This window comes from Furipterus horrens, unplaced genomic scaffold (assembly GCF_987537825.1).
Source record: "Furipterus horrens unplaced genomic scaffold, mFurHor1.1.pri manual_scaffold_1, whole genome shotgun sequence".
Taxonomy (NCBI): domain Eukaryota; kingdom Metazoa; phylum Chordata; class Mammalia; order Chiroptera; family Furipteridae; genus Furipterus; species Furipterus horrens.
The window spans coordinates 116,400,174-116,422,288 of record NW_028327171.1 but is presented as its reverse complement, the minus strand read 5'-3'; the positions used below and the strand labels follow the sequence as shown (position 1 = coordinate 116,422,288).

At 50.1% G+C, this 22,115-nt stretch overlaps 1 long non-coding RNA gene across 1 annotated transcript; it reads right to left on the bottom strand.

Moving 5' to 3' along the window:
• Positions 1-188: 188 nt before the first annotated feature.
• LOC150021810 (uncharacterized) lies at positions 189-17,964 on the bottom strand. Its single transcript, XR_016509069.1, has 3 exons — positions 17,870-17,964; positions 11,344-11,431; positions 189-2,855 (listed from the first exon to the last, which is right to left on the bottom strand). It is a non-coding gene; the product is annotated as an uncharacterized LOC150021810 (long non-coding RNA).
• Positions 17,965-22,115: the final 4,151 nt, after the last annotated feature.

The following is a 22,115-nucleotide window of genomic DNA, read 5'->3' as shown; positions in this document are numbered from 1 at the left end:
CCCCTGCCCCACTGCCGTCTCTTGACACTTTCCCAGCACCGACACTACCCAGCTGACACTCCTGAGGAACCCTATACTGGCCCCACGTCCACCGCCTACAGATACATCAGCCCATAGAGGGGACAGAGAATCCCACTCCTGCTTTTCTGGGGGGGGGGGCAGAAATTAGAGACAAGGGGCGGCTAAACATGGGGACAGTGGCTGGCATGTGGAAAAGTATACAGAACCAGAGGGGGCGGTGGTCTGTGCCATTGGGATTGCAGGGACCCCACGTTGATGGGCACAGCAGGGGAGAGGAAACCCCAGATGATAGTGTAGTCAGTGCTGTATATATGGATGGCTCTGCCCCGGAGATGGGGGCAGGATGCTGAGGGCCGTGAGGGCCTCCAGGTGGGCGTTGCTGTGCCCACAGTGGTGGGGGGGCAGCGGCTCACTCGGCAATAAGATAGGACACATCTCCAGCCAGGCACAGGGAGGGAGGGATGGACGGACGGGCAGAAAGGACACACATACACACACGCCTTCCACATGATAGGTACAGTGAAAAAAACCCACAGCACGCCATCAGGCTCACTGTTCCCATAGAAAGGTAAAGCTATTCCTTTACACCAAGGAAAATGCCATGAGAAGAAACCACCTCACTCACACATAAACACGAGTAAACAGGAAAAAACTCATTTTTGGAGAAACATCGCAAAAGCCAAGGCTCGCACTTTGGGATAAAAGGACCAAACGTTTAGCAGACATCCAGTAGCACCACACAGGGCAACAGGCACCCACACAAGATCTGTGGGTAGAGACGCCCCCACCAGGGAGGGCCCATACTATACGTGCCTCGCGTCCATTCTATGACAAAGCTCATCCCCCCCACCACCCCGTGGCAACTGGGAGAGCAAGCAGACCCTCTCATACTCAAACGTCTAGCAGAATCTGGGGACTGTGGAGTCCGGCCTCCTCATCAGCATCCACATCCCCCTCTAACAGCTGCCGATGCCGCAGGCAGCACCGCCAACCATTGTGGCATCAGGGACAGGGCCACCTTGGACAGGGGCTGAAGTAGACACCAACCTCACAGGACTGTCCTGTGAGGTTGGCCTGCCCTCAGATGTAAGAACAGTGGGGACGGCTCCTCTCCTCAGCTCTCCTCCCCCACCTCCACACCAGACGAGGAAAGAGCCCTACTGGCACTGAGTCATGCAGCGCCGAGGAGCCAGGGCAGACAGAGTGGGACCCCAGGACCCACATTGGCCAAGTCTCTCTGTCAGAGGAGCAGCGCCAGAGGGGTGCTGGGGGCACATCATCAGCAACACAGAGGCTTCCAGGTCCACAGACATGATCACCAGGTGGCCCCAGCTCACGTCCCTCCATCCAGGTGCCCACTTCCACCCAGAGCCTGTCCAGAGAACCCAGCACCATCACGGACAGCACCATAGGCCAGTGCTCAGCTCCCCTTCAGCTGCCTCTGGGTACAAGGTGCCCTCTTCCCCCGGCTCAGACTTTACTGAGGGTAGGAAATGAAACATCACTATCCAAGGCCCCCAGCAACGTTCCTCTTCAGTCACACCCAACTTCCTTTGGCAGGACCAGGAAAAGGACACAGGCATTCGACTCTGCCCGCTGCTTTCTAAGGCCACCTCCCTGTGTCCTGAGCAGGCCTTGTAGCCGGGACAGGCCTCCTCAGGAGTCTTCCTGCCTTTCCCAGCCACCGTCTGCCACTAGAAGGGATACAGCCAAGCCCCGGGCAGCCCACGCTGAGCCAAAGGCAAGCTCCTGGCCCCTTCCCCACAGCCACAACACCCTCACCCCGTGAGGACCACGGGCCAATAAAGGGACCGACTGCAAGGTGGTGGGGGAAGAAGGCGTCTTGAAGAGCAGGCAAGGGCTGACCCGACCCACAAGGAGGCCATGAGCTCCCCAAATAGGCCATCTTTCTGCTTCCTCCTGGGCGACCAGCAATGGCAATGCAGCCGGGCCCACAGGCCAGAGGCCTCTTCCATCTATACCCACTCCTGTAGCCTCGGGTCTGAGATGCTGTACTGCCAGCAAGAAGTCACATGGCCTCCTTCAGGCCCCTGTAGGGATCAGGGTCTCTAACGCATCCCATTCAGTTCACTCTCCTCTCCCTCCGCAAACTGCGCTTCTCTAATGCAGGCAAAAACTTCCAGTCGCCTCCAAAGAATGACCCGGGACTCCTTCACCTGACCACAAACAACCACGGGGCAGACTTGGCCTTCGAGAAGCTCCATAGGGCAGGAGAGATTGAGGCTGGACCCCAGGGACCCATCAGGGAGGACAGAAAAGACATGTGACCCACCACTGGACTCAAAGGAACCCCAATGAGGAGGCAAGCACACCAGGCCCCTCACTCCACCTCTCCAGGAGCCCTTGGGTGAGGGCCGTCTTGCCCCAAGTCACCACAATTCTTGCCACACAGGGTGAGTGGGTCAGGGTTGGGCTGAGCAACCTGTCCACCTGAGGCCACCAGCAATGGGCACCAGATGCCATTCCAGGAACCCAAGGATTACAACAGAGGGAGTGTGGGAGAGCCAGAGCTTCTGTCACTCTGCAAGTGCCCCCCCCTCACACTGCTGTCCCAACCACAGTCCTCTTTTTGGGATGAGCTTGGAGCAACATGTAGGGCTTTTCTCTGTCACAGCTGCCCTGCTCCACACCGCTCAGTGCGACACACAGGCAGCAGCCAGATGATCTCTGCGGTGACCAGGAGCCCTGAGGCCTTCGGATGGCATCCAGATGTCCACTCCCAAGCCGATGAAGAGCTGTGGCACTGGCCTGGTTCCCACAAGCCTTCAGAGGATCCTTTTCCCGTCCTGCAGTCCAACGGCAAGAGACACGCCCTAGAACAGACAGCGACCTCATTACACAGCAGGCTCCCCAGGACCCCACCCACCCACACTTTCTGGGGGGATGAGACTCCCACCCATACAGCCACTCCTCAGAGATACAGGACTTAGTTCTTCAATGTGCACATACCTTCAGCCACTACGCAGACCAAAAAGTCTAACAAAAAACTGGACAACTGCACGACAGCGGTCACCACACACTACATCACAGACCAGGGCCATACACTTCAACATGAGGTGACAACTATTAAACAGGAATTCCACGTGGGCTGCAAGCACAGGGGGAAACAGGCAGACAAGGAGGCAGTGACGGAAGAAGGAAAGGACAGAAAGAGACACGGGGAACAAACCCCACAGTTCTGACAGAACAGTTCAGCAGCACCGCGACGCAGACACTTCCCCACCTGCACAACAATGACTGCAAACAGCAAGCACAGCAGAACTCTGTCCGCTGTCTGGCAAACACAAAGCCACAGGCTTTCCTCTGTCCTACAGGTGACAAGCACCTGTGACTTATCCACTCAAAAAAGAGCTTCCTTTACCATGGGGAGATAGTACTAACACATGTGGATTTCCTAAACAAAGCATGACCTGCAAACATCTTACAGAAGTTTACTATAATGAAACTGTTGCAGAGCGAACCTGACCACAGGCTCCATGAGCCCAATTTGGCCTCGCCGAAATGGTTACAGAGCAGAAGCAGATTCTTTCCCGTGGGGCCTTGCTGTGAAACCCAACTGCTGTTGAGGAAAACAGGCCTTTACTTACAGCATTCCCACCTGGGGTGGGGGGCAGTGAGCACTTCAGCTCAGAGCTCTGTTCTCCCACGGGACCCGGCACACCCTTGCTCCTCAGCAAAGCTAGAAGCCAAAACCCAGCCCCAAAGTTCCCCACCCCTTCTCGGTCAGGGTCTGGGGTACAACGTCATCTTCCTCCATACAACGATCACAGAAACACACGTGCTTGGCCCTTTCAAGGCAGCATGGAGTTCTCTGCCCGCCTTGCAAACCACAGGGATCTCCTCTCCTCTCTAACATGGTTGCCGAGTATTTTTTTAGGCCTGACTGTGCCCTGTAAGGCAGTGGGCGTAGTAATGAGGTCTGAGCATTCACAGAACCTTGCAAAGGCTCTATGTTCTTTCTGCAGCATCCCATGGTCAAAACCCCTCCCATCTCCTTGGAGCCTCGGGAGAACACAAGCAATTGCCATAACTCAGAAAATAGCTACTAGCCATTGTCATGCAAAGGAATCTGAAAAAGCTTCTTAAAAGCTGTTCCCTTTCCCCCTCCCCCAACCCGCAGGCTCTGAGCATTTCTGTAGACCACCACTATGAAACCAAAGTGTAACAGAACCTCTGGCCTGCTCTAATTTAAACAGAACCCACAGGCTGTTTAGTTAGGGGCCCGATTGCCCGCCGCCATCATTACAACTCTCAGTAACAGAGTTTAGTGAAAAGAAAAAGAACTTATTTAACAGTAGATTTAGATTATTTGCAGATTTCTGCTGTTGATTCTTATGTTCTTTAAGATACCCACAAACACGTAGTTCTGCCTCCCCCTAGCAAACCAGACCAGCCTTACAGAAGTCGGAAACACTGTTTCCCTACTTCCTAGCCACACTTCAGCTTTACTAGTAGCTGCAAATTACTCAATTATGATTGGGGAGGTCCTTTCTGTGCCATGGTGCCCTCCAGCTTTTGATGCAGAACCATGTGGATTCTCAGCCTCCTTGTAAACTGCCTTTTTCCTGCAAACCGCATGGATCTCCTCTCCTCAGAACCGCATGGGGAGAGCCTCTTAAAGCAGCCTGGAGAGCCCTCATAAAAATGTGTAGAGAAGCTAGCTTCTCAAAACCGCATGGAGAAGGCCCCTTCACCAAGCCGCATGGAGGGAGCACAGGAGAGAGAGCAATCTGGAGAGCCCCTCCTCAAAACCACACAGAGGGAGAGAGAGAGAGAGAGAGCAAGCAAGCACAAGAGAGGGAGAGAGGGAGAGAGAGACAGAGAGACAGAGAGAGAGACACAGAGAGAGAGAGAGACAGAGAGAGCCACAGAGCCAGAGACCGAGCTAAAATGTCCGCAGCTGCTATATATCCCTGACTGCGTCCTCTGAGGCAGTGGGTGTTGCACCCAGTTCTGACCAGTCAGAGAACCCTACAGAGGCTCTGGAGGCTCCTTCCATACCACCCCACAGTTCAAGACCCCTCCCATCTTCTTGGGCCTTGGAAGTATCAAAGCCATTTTGCATAACAAAGACACTAGCAACTACCCCCAGGCATGCAAAGGTGTCTTAAAAGCGGCTTCCTTTTCCCCATCCCCAGCCGCAAACTTTGGGCTTTGTTTTTGGACACCCCTGTTTCTGTAACAAAGATTTATGCCTCACCCCCTCATCCCTCCCTCCTGGGCCCTCTCACCTCCTATTGCTTGGTGTTCCAACTCCAACAAAAGACATTGTTAGCGTGGGAACAGAAAAATTCTTGGGAGTTCTAAGCACCCTTTCCACTACCTGAGAAGGAGAGCGTCTCAGGCCGTATCTACATTCCAAGGCCCCAAATATGCAAAACGTCCTGTAAGGCCTTAGAGGAATGAGCCTATTCACACTTCTCGGGGCCGTGCACAAGCTCCTACAACAGACAACCTTCCCTCTCCATACAAGGGAAACTCCCTCACCCCTATCCTGCCAACTCTGTCACTCCTCAAAACAAAGGACTGGCGCTCTTGGCCTCCATGGCATGGAAGGCCATTGGAAATCTTGCCTACGTATGGTGAGCTTACAACCCCAAACTTTGCCCACTCTACCCTTCGTTCTCCCATTCACAGATCAAGTTTTGCATGCATGCTAATAGACATCCTGATACGCAATTCCTAACTTCAGTCCCTAAATTGGGAAAGATGCCTAAAGCCTAGAATACCTTTCAGTTTTGAAGGAACACAAAACCTGCCATTGCAACAATGGCTACTTAGACAGTACCAGCCTGCAAGACTCACCATAGGGTCATGTGACCACATGGCCACCAGGTCCACGGTGGGTGGTGTGTAGCAGTCTGAGGTGTGAACAGTTCCCTCCCCACTTCTAAACAAATAAAATCTTCCTAGGAAAATTATACCTTACTGGTCAGTTTATTCCATTTCTGGGTCCTTCAGAGAAGGTGACTTGAAATGTTGGTGTAGCTGTGTTCATGTTCCAACAAAGTGTCCACATGATCCCCTGAGAGTAGGTGACACCATCCACAACCCCAATGACCCTATGCTTTATTCCCAGCTAGGAATGATGGAACTGAGCCTCACTGCATCCACATTCACTAGAAACAATAACAGAGAACTATCCCACACCTCCCTTGATACATCAAAGACACTTTTCTTTCAGAATAAACTAAAAAACAAGAAAAAGGGAATGCATATACTACCAGAAGGATGGGGAACACCACAGCTTTTGCTGTCATTGCCAAATGGCCACAGCTCTGGCAAAACAATGACATATCATGCTCTTACTTACATACTTTGAGCTTCAAAATCTCATGCCTCTACTGAAAACCAAGGCTTTACTAAGCTTTGTGGATGTCACAGACTTTTCATTGTCACTTTCATTAGTGTAACCTGACTTCATAACATCTGTTCCTTCATTAACAAAACTTACAGGGTTCTAAATGTCTAACACTTCACACTTTCCTGTAGTAGCTTTCAAAGGGCCATTTAAATATCTCTAGGATTCATTCACCTTTCTCTTCCTACAGAAAACACATTTCAGGCTACTCAGGCTTCCTTACTATAGTTTAAATTCCCTAGACAGACTTGTCAAGAAAGGAAATTCTACAAAATTAGCAACAGCCCAATTACTGTTCTCATAAAACCTTCATGTATGACTCTGCTACTGTGTGTCTTTAACAGTGGGAGAAACGGCTCATAGTACAAACCAGGGCACAGGACTTGAGCACTGACCGAGGCAGTTATTTACTCACAGATTTGCAGCTCTGGGAACAGCCCAGAAGCAAAATCAAGGTGCGCACCCAAACAACTGAGTTGGCTGTTTTTACCCACTACACATCTAAAGGCCCCATGCTGCCCCTCTCCCTCTCCTTCTCCTTCTCCATTTTTCCATGCTCAATACTCCAGAGTTACAATCAAACGTGATTAACTCAATTAACTGAAGGTGAAAGTGAACTCAAGGTGTTCTGGTTACAGGTCTGCCTCCAGTTGTTCCTTGACATCTCTCTCTTGTTTGCTGGGCTGTCTGGCTACATTTTCCCATTTCCCAGACTTTGGTGATGACTACCCCACCCCACCCCACTTTCATCTCAGATACCTTTGTCCTCAGAATCCATTTGTACTGAGCTGTGGAATGCCCCTTTCCTGATTTGCAAATAGGCTAATACTGTCAACTCTGGCTCGGAGGCCCTCTAATGACATTTCCCCTTTGCTGCAGAGTATTTTCTACCTGTTTAAACCTCACCGCTTATCTTTCTTCTTACAAAAGGATGCCACTTCTAGACCTACATACTCCTAGGTCCTAGAAATGGTAAGCCAATGGCCTCTCTCCTAAAACTCACCACAAAAAGCACAATGTCTCCCTCCACGACACAGCATACAGGGTCACAGTAAAACTGCACCCATGTCTCACCGACCGCCTGAACCTGCCTGTCCTCTCACCGTTTCTCTCCAGCCCGTGCCCGCAGACAGCACGTGACAGAGTGGGGGCGACCTTTCCACAGCAGAGTGGCCCACTTCCCGGCCCACCTCTCCCCACGGATTCTCTTACACAGACGCCTCTATCTCTTCTCTTTAGGAACATCCTCCATTTTCCCACAATACACCCCCAAAAGCATAACTCGAGCAGCCCACAGACTTCGAGGGGGCGGAAAGTTCACCACATTACAGATCTCTCCTGTTCCGTTGGACAGCAGGATATCAGCCTACAGTCCGTGCAGAACATAGTCCATCTGACTGATGCCACAGCCCCTCTCCCTCTCTCTCCCACTGCTTCCAGGCAAGGAGCCACACAGAGGAAAGCACTGAGACCTATGGAAAGGCCCCGCCTTAATCCAAGCTGTCCCTGCTCACTGACAGACAGAAAGGATACAAGGACTCCATGCAGGCTGACCAGTGCATCACGTCACCAAGGACATGCACTGCTTTTCAAGGCAGAGGCAGTGGGTTCCCCATGAACCCATGGCAAGCTCCTAGGGTGATCCATTGGGGCACTTTTGAACAGTACAAGCAACAACTCTTCATTCTCTCTTGTGTCCCCAGAGACATCCAATACCTGTGTGGTGGAGAAACCAGCTGACATCCTCCATCCCACTAGACAATGCCTAAAGCAAAGATGAGAGACTCCTCTCAGAGCCCAAAACTCACCCTTCTCTTTGTCTTTGGGCTCATCTTAGCTCATCTACTCTCATATTGTCGTGTCTCCTCTCAGCTCATCTTGTGTTCCCTTCCCTCCCCTCCCCTCCCCTAGCCAGCCCCTCCCCTTCTCTTTCCTTTTCTTTTCTCAGTATGACACATGCCAAGAAGGAGATATGCCCTCCATTCCCAACCCAACCCCACTCTGTCACAGCCGGATTCCTCCTCATCAACTAGGACAACTTTGACACTCAAAAGTCTCACAAAAAAGAGGCTCATTTTCTTCTGCAGCACAGTACAGCTGGGCCTCCATACATGTTAGGGGACAAGGGGACATGCCCTGACCATGGGAATAGGGATGATGACAACCTACACCAATGCCATCTATTCTACTACAGGCCAGAAGAACGGCCAGACCTTCTTAAAAGCTACATCTCTTTCCTCTCTGTCAAAGGATATCTCTACTTTAGGGCCTAGCAGTGACATTCCAATGGACACCCTTCTGACTTCCACACCCATCTCCTAAAAGTAGGCAACTTAAGTTTCCTCCCCTATCTTTCCAGGGGAGACTGTTGGACCCCAGAACCCCAAGTCCCCAAACCCTAAATATACAACTATGACTTCTCCTCCACCCAGTTGTACCACATGCCCAAAGTGGCAAATGGAACAACCCAGCCCAGCAGGGAATACTGGGAGTGTTACAGAAACAGCGGAGTCTAAAAATCCCCGGAGTTTGCGGCTGGGGGATGGGGAGCAGGAAGCAGCTTTCAGAATGCCTCCACGTGCCTGAGGCTGGTGGCTAGTGTCTTTCATTATGTAAAATTTCTTGGATGCTTCCAAGGCCTCAGGTGGATGGGAGGAGTCTTGAACCAGGGGACGGTATGGAAAGCACACAGAGCCTCCCTGTGGTTCTGTGAATGGTCAGAGCTGTTGGCAACACCCACTGCATCAGAGGATGCAGTCAGGGATATATAGGCAGCTGCGAACACTTTAGGGGGCGCGCTCTGGGGCTGTCTCTCTCGCTGCAGGTGTTTGCAGGGGTGCTCTGGAGAAGGAGAGGAGGTCCACGCGGTTTACAGAAAGAAGACAGTTTGCAAGGATGCTGAGAATCCCGGCGGTTTTGTATCGAGAGCTGAAGGGCACCACAGCACAGAAAGGACCTCCCCAATCAGATTGAATGATTGGCAGCTGCTGGTAGAGCTGAACTGTGTTTGGGAAGTAGGGAAACAGTGTTTCTGACCTTCCTAAAACTGGCTAGGTTTGGTAGGGGGGAGGCAAGGATATGTGTAACTGTTAAATAAACAGTTTTCTTTTCACTCAACTGAAGTATTAAGAGTTGTAATTCTGGCGGCGGGCAATCGGACCCCTAACTAAAGAGCCCGTGGGTTTGTTTTCAATTGGAGCAGTCCAGGGGCTCTGCAACAGGAGTAGACAGGACTACCTCCCCATCCCTATCTGGCCTCCAACCCATGAGAGCAGTAGCAGGCATGAGAGGCCCCTCTCAGGGGCATGCACCTTTCTTGATACCTGACCTGCCATGACATGAGGAGAGGTTGACAGGCTTCCCTGAGGATCCCTCCCACTTCCTAAATGACTTCCATATCTTAACCCTTGCCTGGGATATGGCCTACAGACACCTTTCTACTCCTCTGATCGCATGCTGGTCTAAAGAAGAAAATGGAACAATTAGGGAAGGACAGGGACCACAAACAAGCGGATCGACTACATACTACAGACCCTGATGAGACAAACCCCATGTCTAACATGACCCCAGAGCATAAACAAAATTTAAACTGTAATACATCAACAGGACATGGAAATACATTTGCCTGGACACAGTGCTTCCTGCCCAGAATTAGGCCCTGCATAGAGAATACATTACACTTTACCAAAGCAGACCTGATAAAAAAAGGAAGCCAAGAGAACCCCATCCTCTTCCACAACAGACAAGAGAAGCCTTTTTGGGTTTCACTAATAGGCACCCACTCTTTCCAGAGAGGCCAGTGTTATTAAGGCAACACTTGATCACCCATTCCACTCCAGAAACCTACGAAAACCTTCAAAAATGACAACCAGACCCCAGACATCAAACCACTTTGACACAACTACAAAGAACCCCAGCTGACTCTGCACATGGCAGCTGAGAAAACTAACTTTCCTGCTCACACTGGGGCCACCTACTCCATCCTCCACTCTCACACTGGTCCTCTCTCCTCTGACTCAAGGGATACTCAGACAGCCAACAGCCAAATGACTACCAGAAGGGAGACAAAAGTGGGGCCTTCGCCACAGCAATTACACTAAAACATTTGGGCAGAAGGCTGAAAGCAAAGGGAGGTGTGTCTCACCCAATACCTCAGCGGTCCTGGCTGGGCCGTGGGTCACAGCACTGCTATGAAACACCATGTTAACACTCAAGGAAGACAGCCCTTAAGATTCTACATACCTTTTACACTCCCTGGCAAGGAAACCCTTTGAAAAGCAACTTTCATCCCAATGCCTCAAGACTAGGAGAGGTTCCACATTGCCCAAAGGGAAAAGAAAGGCCCATGAACAACTTCTGATCACTTACCACCCCCCCTAAAATTCAATGCTTCCCTTCACTGACAACAAGACAAACAGATAGAGCCTTCAGCAACAGGAAGATTCAGGCAGATGGACCCCCCCCCCACCTAACATTGGGCATTCACAGCCCCCACCCCCTAAGACTCACTGGCCACACCTTGAACCATCCATCAAAATGGAACTTTTTCACCCTCCACCCTACAAACTCTGTGTGTACTCCACACTACGGACTCGCTCTATGGCCTCTTGGCCCTTGTGACACACTTCGCCTCTGGCTGTGGGGCCCCCTGAACACCCTAGCATAAGCTTCCCACCCCAACCTTCAGCCTTCCTCACTCTCACTGCCTTTTGTGTGGCCACCCTTGATGTGGCTCTCCCGCTCACTAAAGAGCTCCCCATGCACACTTCATAGACTCACTGATGTTTCACTCTCTCCCAAATCAGACACTGAAACCTGGGTTTATACAGTAACAATGGGATGGGGGTAGAAGGAAAACCTGGCACTCCTTTATACATATCAGTGATTTGAAATCCAAATTTTTAGGCCTTCTTTCCCAGTTGTTCTATGATGCCACCTACCCTTGCTGGGATGAGACCTCTTAGATGGATGGGAAGCAACATTGAACTTTCAAAGGGTCCCACAGAAGGTCCTTACTGCTATGTTTCCCTGTGAGCGAGAGAAGGAAAATTATATCCCAGACAGATTTCTAAACATACAACATTTCTTACTTTGGAATTACATACTACCTGCAGCAGCCAAAACAAACAGATTAAAATCCACCAAAAAACATGGGGTAGCCTGTGCCCATAGGAAAAAATGACCCACTCTGGCCCTTTGGAAAGATGTTTACTATGCACACATGACTATTATCCCACTGACCACCTCATGATAGTCTGACAGACCCATTCTTCAAATGTTCCTGGCAAAGAAGGCCAAATGCCTACAACCAACACAACTGTGCCACCAGCACAGCAACACACACAAAAGGGTCTGCTTTCAGAAGATGAAAAAACATACAGCAAGCTGCTTTTATCCTAACATGAGTAACCCCCGTCTTTCCTACCCTTTTCCTCCCCTTCCCCTTCCTCTCCATTTCTCCCTACTACATACTCCAGGAGTTACAATCTAACACAACTGACTAAATCAACTAAGGGCGCCAATGAGCTCAAGCGTAAGTTTCCTTAACTCGCTGACCATGCATAGTTCCCAGGTGATACATCTTCCATGATGGGTGCCCCTCCCACTCAGTTAACTGATTGTTTCTCAGATGACAAATGTTCTCATTGTTTGAGTCTCCAGCCTCGTTCCCGCTCCCAGGTTATAAATATCATGCCCTTTGCACTCTGGATTAACTGTTTCTCAGATGATAAATGTTCCTTAACTCTGAACATCTGTGTCTCTAGCCCCTCTTGAAAGTTTTCTTAACCTACTTATCACATTTCTCTTTTCATGCTAATCATTTCTTATCCATTTGAGTGTCACTTTTCTTTGTTCTTCACACCTTTAGGAAGTAACTGGGCTGCCTGGCTCCAAGCAGCACCCTGACTCCCCCCAAGTTTGGGGGTGGCTGTGGATCTCAGGCTTCCTCATCTCTGATCTGAAAGTTACAGCACTTTCATCAATATTTCTCAGGTTACACATCTACTTCAGACTAACCTGGGGAGCCAGATTGAAAATGCAGAATGCTAGGCCCACTTAAGACCATCAAAGACCAAGACAATCAATACTGGAAATGTATGTTTGGGACTAGCCCATCCTCAGTCAAGCCTGAGAATCACTGAACTAGAACACATTTCTACTAGTTCTGACCAACTCTCTTCCACTGACTTATGGGAAGGCTCTACGACAGTTGTTTCTCCTTTTAGGCCACCAGCGATCTAAAGAGGCAGACGGCATGGTGAGCACAGTAACAAACACGGCTGGCGTCAGAGCTGTCCTTGGCGAGCTACGGCTCCTGTCCCCTCTCAGTGGGGACAGTGCTGGCTCACAAAAGTGGGCCGGCTCTGGCAGCCCATAATACTACCTGACTCAAGTCTGGCTCTTAAGAAATGTAAACCACATGTCTATACATATGCACATGCACACACGCCTGCATGTGCACACACTCACATGCGCACGCACACACATGTTCATTGATTCCGGGCATCATTCTTTCTCCTGAATTCCTTTCTTACCCATCAAATCAACCCTGGGAAGCAGGTTTGATTTTGTGCTTGTGCTGACATACTGCAGCACAAAGTCCATTAATATGTCCACCATGACCAACTAAGAAATACACAAGCCAGGATTTAACCCAGGTAATGATATGCCACAGTAACTGTTTTTATCTTCCCATATATGTTAATCTTCAGTGGTAGAATTTGAGGTATCCGTTTTTATTACCTCACCTTCCTTTTTAAACATTTTGTTCATTTATTTTTACAGAAAGTGGAAGGGAGGGAGAAAAGCATTGATGTGCACTTGCCTCTTGCATACCCTCAACTGAGGACCTTGACCACAACCTGCATATGTGCCCTGACTAGCAATCGAACTGGTGACCCTTCAGTTCACAGGCTGGTGCTTATAACCCATGGAGCCACACCGGCCAGGGCTAGCTAAACATCTGTTTTAAGGAAAAGTGTGAAAATGGTCACAAATCCCTATAATCCATCACTGAAATAAGACGACTAGAAGTCCCAGGTCTCACCTATTCTTTCCAACATGAAAAATCAAGTAAACAACAAAATTTGGTTACCCCACCACCACCACACATACCACACACCCTTATCCGATCCTTGACTAGGCCAAACGAAGGACCACAGCTGGGGATATTTTGGGCTATCACCACAACTGGAGGGTAGTGTCATGTAGAACCTGCAGCTACTGAATGATCTGCAGCTCTCAAGGAAGGTCCACACAAAGGAGACTTCCCCTCCCCATCTGATGACAGTAGCCGTGGAGAAACTTCCAGAGGCGATGGAGACAGTCCAGTGGAAGAATTCTAACAGCCTTCAGAGACAAGGAGGAATGCTAAGCAGTCAAAATCTCCTGGGCCCTCTGTGATTCAATTTCATGTAGCCTGACCGTTCCTGTTAAGAAATTGTTTCTGAGAACTTTGGCAATCTCAGAGAAGGTTATCACTATCATTAGATGGGTGTCTTCCCACCCTCTACCTGAATGACATTGAATGTGTTTTAACATACTAAATAGCAAACTGAGACCAAAGCAAAAGTTATCTCTGTGCGGGTACCATGTCAGTGACTAGAGCACAAAGGATGGCAACAGCATAGACAAAAGTGAGGTACAAACATGCTGTCTTCACCCAGTAATGGTTATATTAATCACCACTACTATTATAGTTGCCCTCTTTGGCATCATCACGATTGATTCGGTAACTGTTTTGGTGATGTCTCCTTATAACCACAGGGCACTACTTGTATCTCACTTGACTTTCTTTTCCTGCTGCTTAACAGTTCTGTAGGAGTCAATATCCTTCTGTGAAACACCAGGTCAGGCTGCCATGGCTCAGGAAATAGACCCAGATATTGAGAGGCAGGGTCAGAGGCAAGATGCGGAGTAGAATACACTGGTATCTGTGCTAGACTGGTATCCATATCCGCTCTCAGGGCTTCTTAGATGAGACCTGTTGACCCATCAAAGGGTTTACAGCTTCAGTTTTGCTATATGTTGGTTTAATATAGGTCATAAACATCCATTCTAAGTAATTCCTCTCTGGTGCCTTTAAAAATTGTGTATATACAATCACTATTAATATAATAGCCACATGGATTCCCTAACCATCAGATGAAAAACTAACTGCCCCACATTTCTACCATGGTTATTGGGCAGCAAAACTGTCTAAACACTTTGACTTTTTAGGTGCTTTTTAAATCAATTTACTTGGTGATTCAACACAGAAGAGCTGCCACACTTGTTCCCCTAGATAAACTGAGACAACGATGTTCCAGAGAGATAGCTCTCTCTGTTCCTCCATATAGAGTATTCAACTGGCTGACCAGAGAACTAGAACACCCAAAGAGATTCTGGATCCCAGACACACAGCTGGATATGGATTCGACTCCAGGCCCCAGACCCTGAAGACGGAACACCGACCTGCAGCCAGATTCCGTGATTGGAACTGGACGATGGAGCCTGGTTGCCAGATACTGGGTACGGGAATGGCACAGAGTCCTCACAGTGTAAACAGAACCCTGGGATGACCAACACTGCACTTGACTCACTAAGTTCTGTTAGAACACAGGCTGAGTGGGTATTCTTTAGACATAGACTGAGTCCATATTCCGTTAGAACACAGGCTGGGTGATTATTCTGAGAGAACACAGGCTAGTGTTTATTTTTTAACATTGACTGAGTCCATATTCTGTTAGTACACAAGCTGAGTAAGTATTCTGTTAGAACACAGGCTGAGTGGCTATTCTTTAAACATAGACTGACATCATATTGTGTTAGAACACAGGATGAGAGAGTATTCTGTTAGAACACAGGCTGAGTGGGTATTTTTTAAACATAGACTGAGTCCATATTCTGTTAGAACATAGGCTGAGTGGGTATTCTTTAAACATAGACTGAGTCCATATTCTGTTAGAACACAGGCTGGGTGAGTATTCTGTAAGAACACAGGCTAGTGTTTATTTTTTAACACGGACTGAGTCCATATTCTGTTAGAACTCAGGCTGAGTGAGTATCCTGTTCGAACACAGGCTGAGTGCTTATTGTTTTACCATAGACTGAGTCCATATTCTGTTAGAACACAGGCTAAATGCATATTCTGTTAAAACACAGACTGAGGTCCAGGAAGATGGTGGAGGAGTGAGGGGAGGCTGCACTCTGAGGCTCCCGAGACCGGTCTGTAGTTTGGACTAATTGCAGACAGAACATCTCAGTGAGCAGCTGGTCACTGGCAGGAGTTGAGCCTTGGCACTGCTGGATTAGAGAAAAATTATCTGGGAACAACCTGTTTAGTGAAGATAGTGAAAGAAGAAAAAGGGACAAAATGGGATTACTGACTGGGGTGGCTGCCGGAGCCACGGCTGAAAGGACACAAAGGCTTTTTGGTGACCACAGGCTTCCCCAGAGGGAAGTCAGGAGGAAAGGGGATCTCTACCGGCTGGCAGAGACAGGACTCGGCCAGGTGGCATAGGCGCTGAAAGACGGGAAACAGAGTGCTGCTGAGCAAGTGAAATCGTAATTTTTTTCTTTATATTTTTCTCTTGTGAACTACGGAGAGGGGGGGAAAGTTTGGGGGTGAAAGTACATTCTTGGGGAGCGCAGGTGCAGAGGTGCGCATGCTCACTCCTCAACCCTCCCCTTGGGTCGCGGGGGCACATAGAGAAGTGCCATCATTCACTGGCCCAGGTGCGCAGGGCCGAGAGTGCAGGGGCCCCTCGGACACACCCCAACAGACATATGATCAGTGCCCAAAGGGGCGCAGGGAGGGACCTCTGGATACACAGAAGACTGTGCGCAGTTGCCCCTGGCCAGCTCCAGTGAGAGCCAGGCCGGAGTGCCAGGTCAAAACGCAGAGCATTCTCTGGGGCTCTGTGCATACTGGCCCAGGCGGGTGCGGGAAAGGTGGGCAGCAGTGCCTCCGGAACAGCAGGCAGCAGCGACTCACAGACACTCACTCGGAGCACTGCGCTGAGGCTAGATCCCCGGCTGCCTTGGGCAAGCCGGGGTGCACAAGTGCCAAAATACCTTGCTGACATCAATAGGCACCAATCGCTCACTTCCACTATACAGCAGAGTCCGGGGCCCAGCACTGGCAGGCACCTGGAGCACAGTGCGGCAGACCTGAAGATAACTCCCTGGCCACCTCGGGAAACTCCCGGAGCTCTTCGCCACAAGCCTGAGGTTGGCTCTCGGGCCACCTTACCCACTCACAGGTGTGCCTGCAAAGACACCTTGGGTAGCTCCAACAGACACCAAAGAAACGTGCAGTGCGGGGTCCCACTGCTGCAAGGAACAGGAATCTCTGACCCACCTCATTAGACCAGCTGTGGATACAGAAAAGCAAGACAACCCACAAAGGCTGAACTGACATCTCCACAAAAGAATTCAAGATAAAGTGGATAGAGTGACTCTCAATCAACTAGCCAGAACAAAGATCCTAACAAAAAGCATCTGAAATATAACCAGTCAGCATAAACAAACGATATAAAAGATGCCCCAAGAACATCAGACTCAGGACATCAAAGAGACTGCAACACTGAAACCCCCAGATCTACCATAAAAAATCTCGTACCACAAGGGTGGGAAGGCAAAGCAGACAAATCCAAATAACAAAAACAAACAAGAAGAATCCAACATGGTAAGACGCACAAACAACCTTTCAATGAAAAGAAAAGAGGAATTCCCAGAAAGAGAGGTAGATGGTATAGACATAGCCCAAATGTCAGACATGGAATTCAAAACTATGGTGGTGAAGAAGCTCAATATGCTCGAAAACTTCAAAAATAACGATGACAACCTCCAAGGAAGTTAACAACAGCTCCAAGAAAATTACAGGGAACTTGCAGAGAACTACACGAGCATAAAAAAAGACATAGGAACTATCAACAAGAACCAGGAAGAAATGAAGAATGCAATCTCTGAACTGAAATGTTCATGTTCTCTCCTGTTTCAAAGAATGATTCTTTACCAAATAGAATTTATAGCCTAGGCCTCTTTGAAAACATGGTATTTTCTGAGTTTCACAGTGAGGTACAAAGAAAAAAAATAGGAAACAAATGTGAACGGTGAAGTCACATATATTTCCTTTAGTGTGTCACGTGTAGCAGGCTACATAAAAGAATCTAGCGTTCCTGAAACCAGTTTTTGCTCTTTTGTCTATTGTACAAATTCGAAAGTTCATTGAAGCATACAATGAAGCAGAACAACAATGGCACAGCGGTTCTTCTATTTTTTGTTACCTGTCTTATGCCTTTTTTCCGGGGGGCGTGTCTAACAGAATGAGCAAGCTGCCCACCTGTTCTTTGTTACCTGTCTTCTGCCTTCAATCCGGGGGATGTGTTTACCAGGCCGAGCAAGCTGTTCACCTGTTCTTTATTTCCTTTCTTCTGCCTTCACCCCTGGGGGCATGTTTACCAGGCCCAGCAAGTTGCTCACCTGTTGTTTGTTACCTGTCTTCTCCCTTCAATCGAGGGGCCCCTCTGCCAGGCGTAGCAAGCGATTCTTCTGTTCTTTGTTACCTGTCTTCTGCCTTCACCTCAGGGGGGGCGTGTCGACGAGGCCCAGAAAGCTGCTAACCTATTCTTTGTTACCTGTCTTCTTTTTTCACCCTGGGGGGCGTGTCTACCAGGCCAAGCAAGCAGTTCTCTTGTTCTTTGTTTCCTGTCTTGTGACTTCAAGCCGGGGGGCGTGTCTACCAGGCCGAGCAAGCTGCTAACCTGTTGTTTGTTACCTGTTTTCTCCCTTCAATGGGGGAGCATGTCTACCAGGCTGAGCAAGGGGTTCTTCTGTTCTTTGTTACCTATCTTATGACTTCACCCCGGGGGACCTATCTAACAGGACAAGCAAGCTGCTTACCTGTTCCTTGTTACCTGTCTTCTGCCTTCACCCCGTGGGGCATGTCCACCAGGTCGAGCAAGATGCTAACCTGTTCTTTGTTACCTGCCTTCTCCCTTAACCCGGGCACGTGTCTACCAGGCCAAGGAAGCCGCTCACCTATTCTTTATAACCTGTCTTTGGCCTTCACGCAGGGGGGCATGACTCCCAGGTCGAGCAAGCTGCTCACCTGTTCTTTGTTACCTGTCTTGTAGCTTTACCATGGTGGGTGTGTCTACCAGGTCGAGCAAGTTGCTCACCTCTTTTTTCTTACCTGCCTTGTTCCTTCACCACGGAAGGCGTGTCTACCATGCAGAGTAAGCTGCTCACCTGTTTTGTTACCTGTCTTCTGCCTTCACCCTGGGGGCATGTCTACAAAGCTGAGCAACTTTCACCTGTTCTTTGTTACCTGTCTTCTGCCTTCATCCCGGGGGGCGTGTCTACCAGGCCAAGCAAGGTATCCACCTTTTCTTTGTTACCTGTCTTCTCCCTTCAACCGGGGAGCGTGTCTACCAGGCCGAGCAAGGGGTTCTTCTGTTCTTTGTTACCTGTCTTCTGCCTTCACCCCGGGGGACCTGTCTAACAAGTCAGCAAGCTGCTCACCTGTTTTTTGTTACCTGTCTTCTGCCTTCACCCCGTGGGGCATGTCCACCAGGTCGAGCAAGCTTCTCACCTGTTCTTTGTTACTTGCCTTCTGCCTTCACCCCAGGGGGTGTGTCTAACAGGCTGAGCAACCTGCTCACCTATTCCTTGCTCCCTGTCTTCTTCTTTTACCCTGGGGGGCGTGTCTACAAGTCTGAGCAAACTGCTCACCTATTCTTTGTTCCCTGTGTTCTTTTTTCACCTTGGGGGTCGTGTCTACCAGGCCGAGCAAGCAGTTCTCTTGTTCTTTGTTTCCTGTCTTGTGATTTCAACCCGGGGGGGCGTGTCTACAAGACCAAGCAAGCTGCTCACCTGTTGTTTGTTACCTGTCTTCTCCCTTAACCCCGGTGACCTATTGGCCAGGCCGAAAAAGCGGTTCTCCTGTTCTTTGCTTCCTGTCTTCTGCCTTCACAGTGGGAGGCGTGTCTACCAGGCCGTGCAAGCTGCTCACCTGTTGTTTGTTACCTGTCTTCGGCCATCACCACGGGGGCATGCCTACCAAGCCGAGAAAGCTGTTCACCTGTTCTTTGATACCTGTCTTCTGCCTTGACTCTGGGGGGCGTGTCTACCAGGCCAAGCAAGTTGCTCACTTGTTCTTTGTTACCTGTCTTTTCCCATCACCCGGGGGGCATGTCTACCAGGCTGAGCAAGCTGCTCACCTGTTCTTCGTTACCTGTCTTGTGCCTCCACCACGGGTGGCGCGTCAACCAGGCCCAGCAAGTTGTTCACGTGTTCTTTGTTAACTATCTTCTCCCTTCACCACGGAGGCCCTTCTGCCAGTCGGAGCAAGCGATTCTTCTACTCTTTGTACCTCTCTTATGCCTTCTTTCCGGGGGGCGTGTCTCACAGGACGAGCAAGCTGCTCACTTGTTCTTTGTTACCTGTCTTCTTCCTTGACCCCGAGGGGCGTGTCTACCAGGCCGAGCAAGCTGCTCACCTGTTATTCATTACCTGTCTTGTGCCTTCACCCGGGGGGCATGTCTACCAGGCCGAGCAAGATGCTCACATGTTCTTTAATCCCTGTCTTCTGCCTTCAACCCGGGGGGCGTGTCTACGAGGCAGAGCAAGCTGCTCACCTGTTCTTTGTTACCTGTCTTCTCCCTTAACCACGGTGGCCTATCGGCCATGCCGAGAAAGCAGTTCTCCTGTTCTTTGTTTCCTGTCTTAGGCCATCACCCCGGGGGGCGTGTCTACCAGGCCGTGGAAGCTGCTCACCTGTTTTTGTTACCTGTCTTCTGCCTTCATCCAGGGGTCGTGTCTACCAGGCCGACGAAGCTGCTTATCTGTTCTTTGTTACTTGTCTTCCGCCATCACGCCGGGGCGCGTGTCTTCCAAGCCGAGCAAGATGTTCACCTGTTCTTCCTTACCTATCCTGTGCCTTCACCCTGGGGGCATGTATACCAGGCTGAGCCAATTGCTCAATTGTTCTTTGTTACCTTTCTTCTCCCTTCACCCCCAGGGGCGTGTATACCAGGCCAAGCAAGCTGCTCACTTGTTCTTTGTTACCTGTCTTTGTTACCAGGGAGCGTGTCTATCAGGCCCAGAAAGGGGTTCTTCTGTTCTTTGTTACCTGTCTTATGCCTTCACCCCGCGGGGCGTGTCTAAAAGGCCGAGCAACTGCCCACCTGTTCTTTGTGCCCGGTCTTCTGCCTTCACCCCAGTGGGAGTGTCTACCTGGCAGAGCAAGTTGCTCACCTGTTCTTTGTTCCCTGTCTTCTGCTTTCACCCGGGGGGGCGTGTCTACAAGGCCGAGGAACTCCTCACCTGTTCTTTGTTACCTGTTTTCTCCCTTCACCCCAGCGGCCCGTCTGTCAGGCCGAGCAAGCGGTTCTTCTGCTCTTTGTTACCAGTCTTATGCCTTCTTTCCAGAGGGCGTTTCTAACAGGAAGAGCAGGCGGCTCACCTGTTCTTTGTTACCTGTCTTCTGCCTTCACCACGTGTGGGCTGTCCACCAGGTCTAGCCAGCTTCTCACCTGTTCTTTGTTACTTGCCTTCTGCCTTCACCCCGAGGGGGCGTGTCTACCAGGCTGAGCAAGCTGCTCACCTATTCTTTGTTCCCTGTCTTCTTTTTTCACCCTGGGGGGCGTGTCTACCAGGCCGAGCAAGCGGTTCTCTTATTCTTTGTTTCCTGTCTTCTGACTTCACCCCGGGGTGCGTGTCTACCAGGTCAAGCAAGCTGCTCACCTGTCGTTTGTTACCTGTCTTCTCCCTTAACCCCGGTGGCCTATCGGCCATGCCGAGAAAGCGGTTCTCTTGTTCTTTGTTTCCTGTCTTAGGCCATCACCCTGGGGGGGCGTGTCTACCAGACCATGGAAGCTGCTCACCTGTTTTTGTTACCTGTTTTCTGCCTTCAACCAGGGGTCGTGTCTACCAGGCCGACGAAGCTGCTTATCTGTTCTTTGTTACTTGTCTTCGGCCATCACGCTGGGGGGCGTGTCTTCCAAGCCGAGCAAGCTGTTCACCTGTTCTTCCTTACCTGTCCTGTGCCTTCACCCCGGGGGGCATGTCTACCAGGCTGAGCCAGTTGCTCAATTGTTCTTTGTTACCTGTCTTCTCCCTTCACCCCCAGGGGCGTGTATACCAGGCCAAGCAAACTGCTCACTTGTTCTTTGTTACCTGTTTTCTCCCTTCAACCGGGGAGCATGTCTACCAGTCCCAGAAAGGGGTTCTTCTGTTCTTTGTTACTTGTCTTATGCCTTCACCCCGAGGGACGTGTCTCACAGGGGAAGCAAGCTGCTCACCTGTTATTCGTTACCTGTCTTGTGCCTTCATCCAGGGGGGCGTGTCTACTAGGCCGAGCAAGCTGCTCACCTATACTTACTTACCTGTCCTGTGACTTCACCCCTGGGGGCATGTCTACCAGGCCGAGCAAGATGCTCACATGTTCTTTGTTCCCTGTCTTCTGCTTTCACCCCGGGGGGCATGTCTAAAAGGCTGAGCAACTGCTCACCTGTTCTTTGTTCCTGGTCTTCTGCCTTCACCCCGGTGGGAGTGTCTACCTGGCAGAGCAAGCTACTCACCTGTTCTTTGTTACCTGCCTTCTGCCTTCACTTTGCGGGGCATGTCTACCAGGGTGTGCAAGGTGCTCACCTGTTCTTTTTTACCTGTGCTGTATCTTCACTCCGGGGGCCATGTCTACAAGGCCGAGCAAGTTGCTCACCTCTTT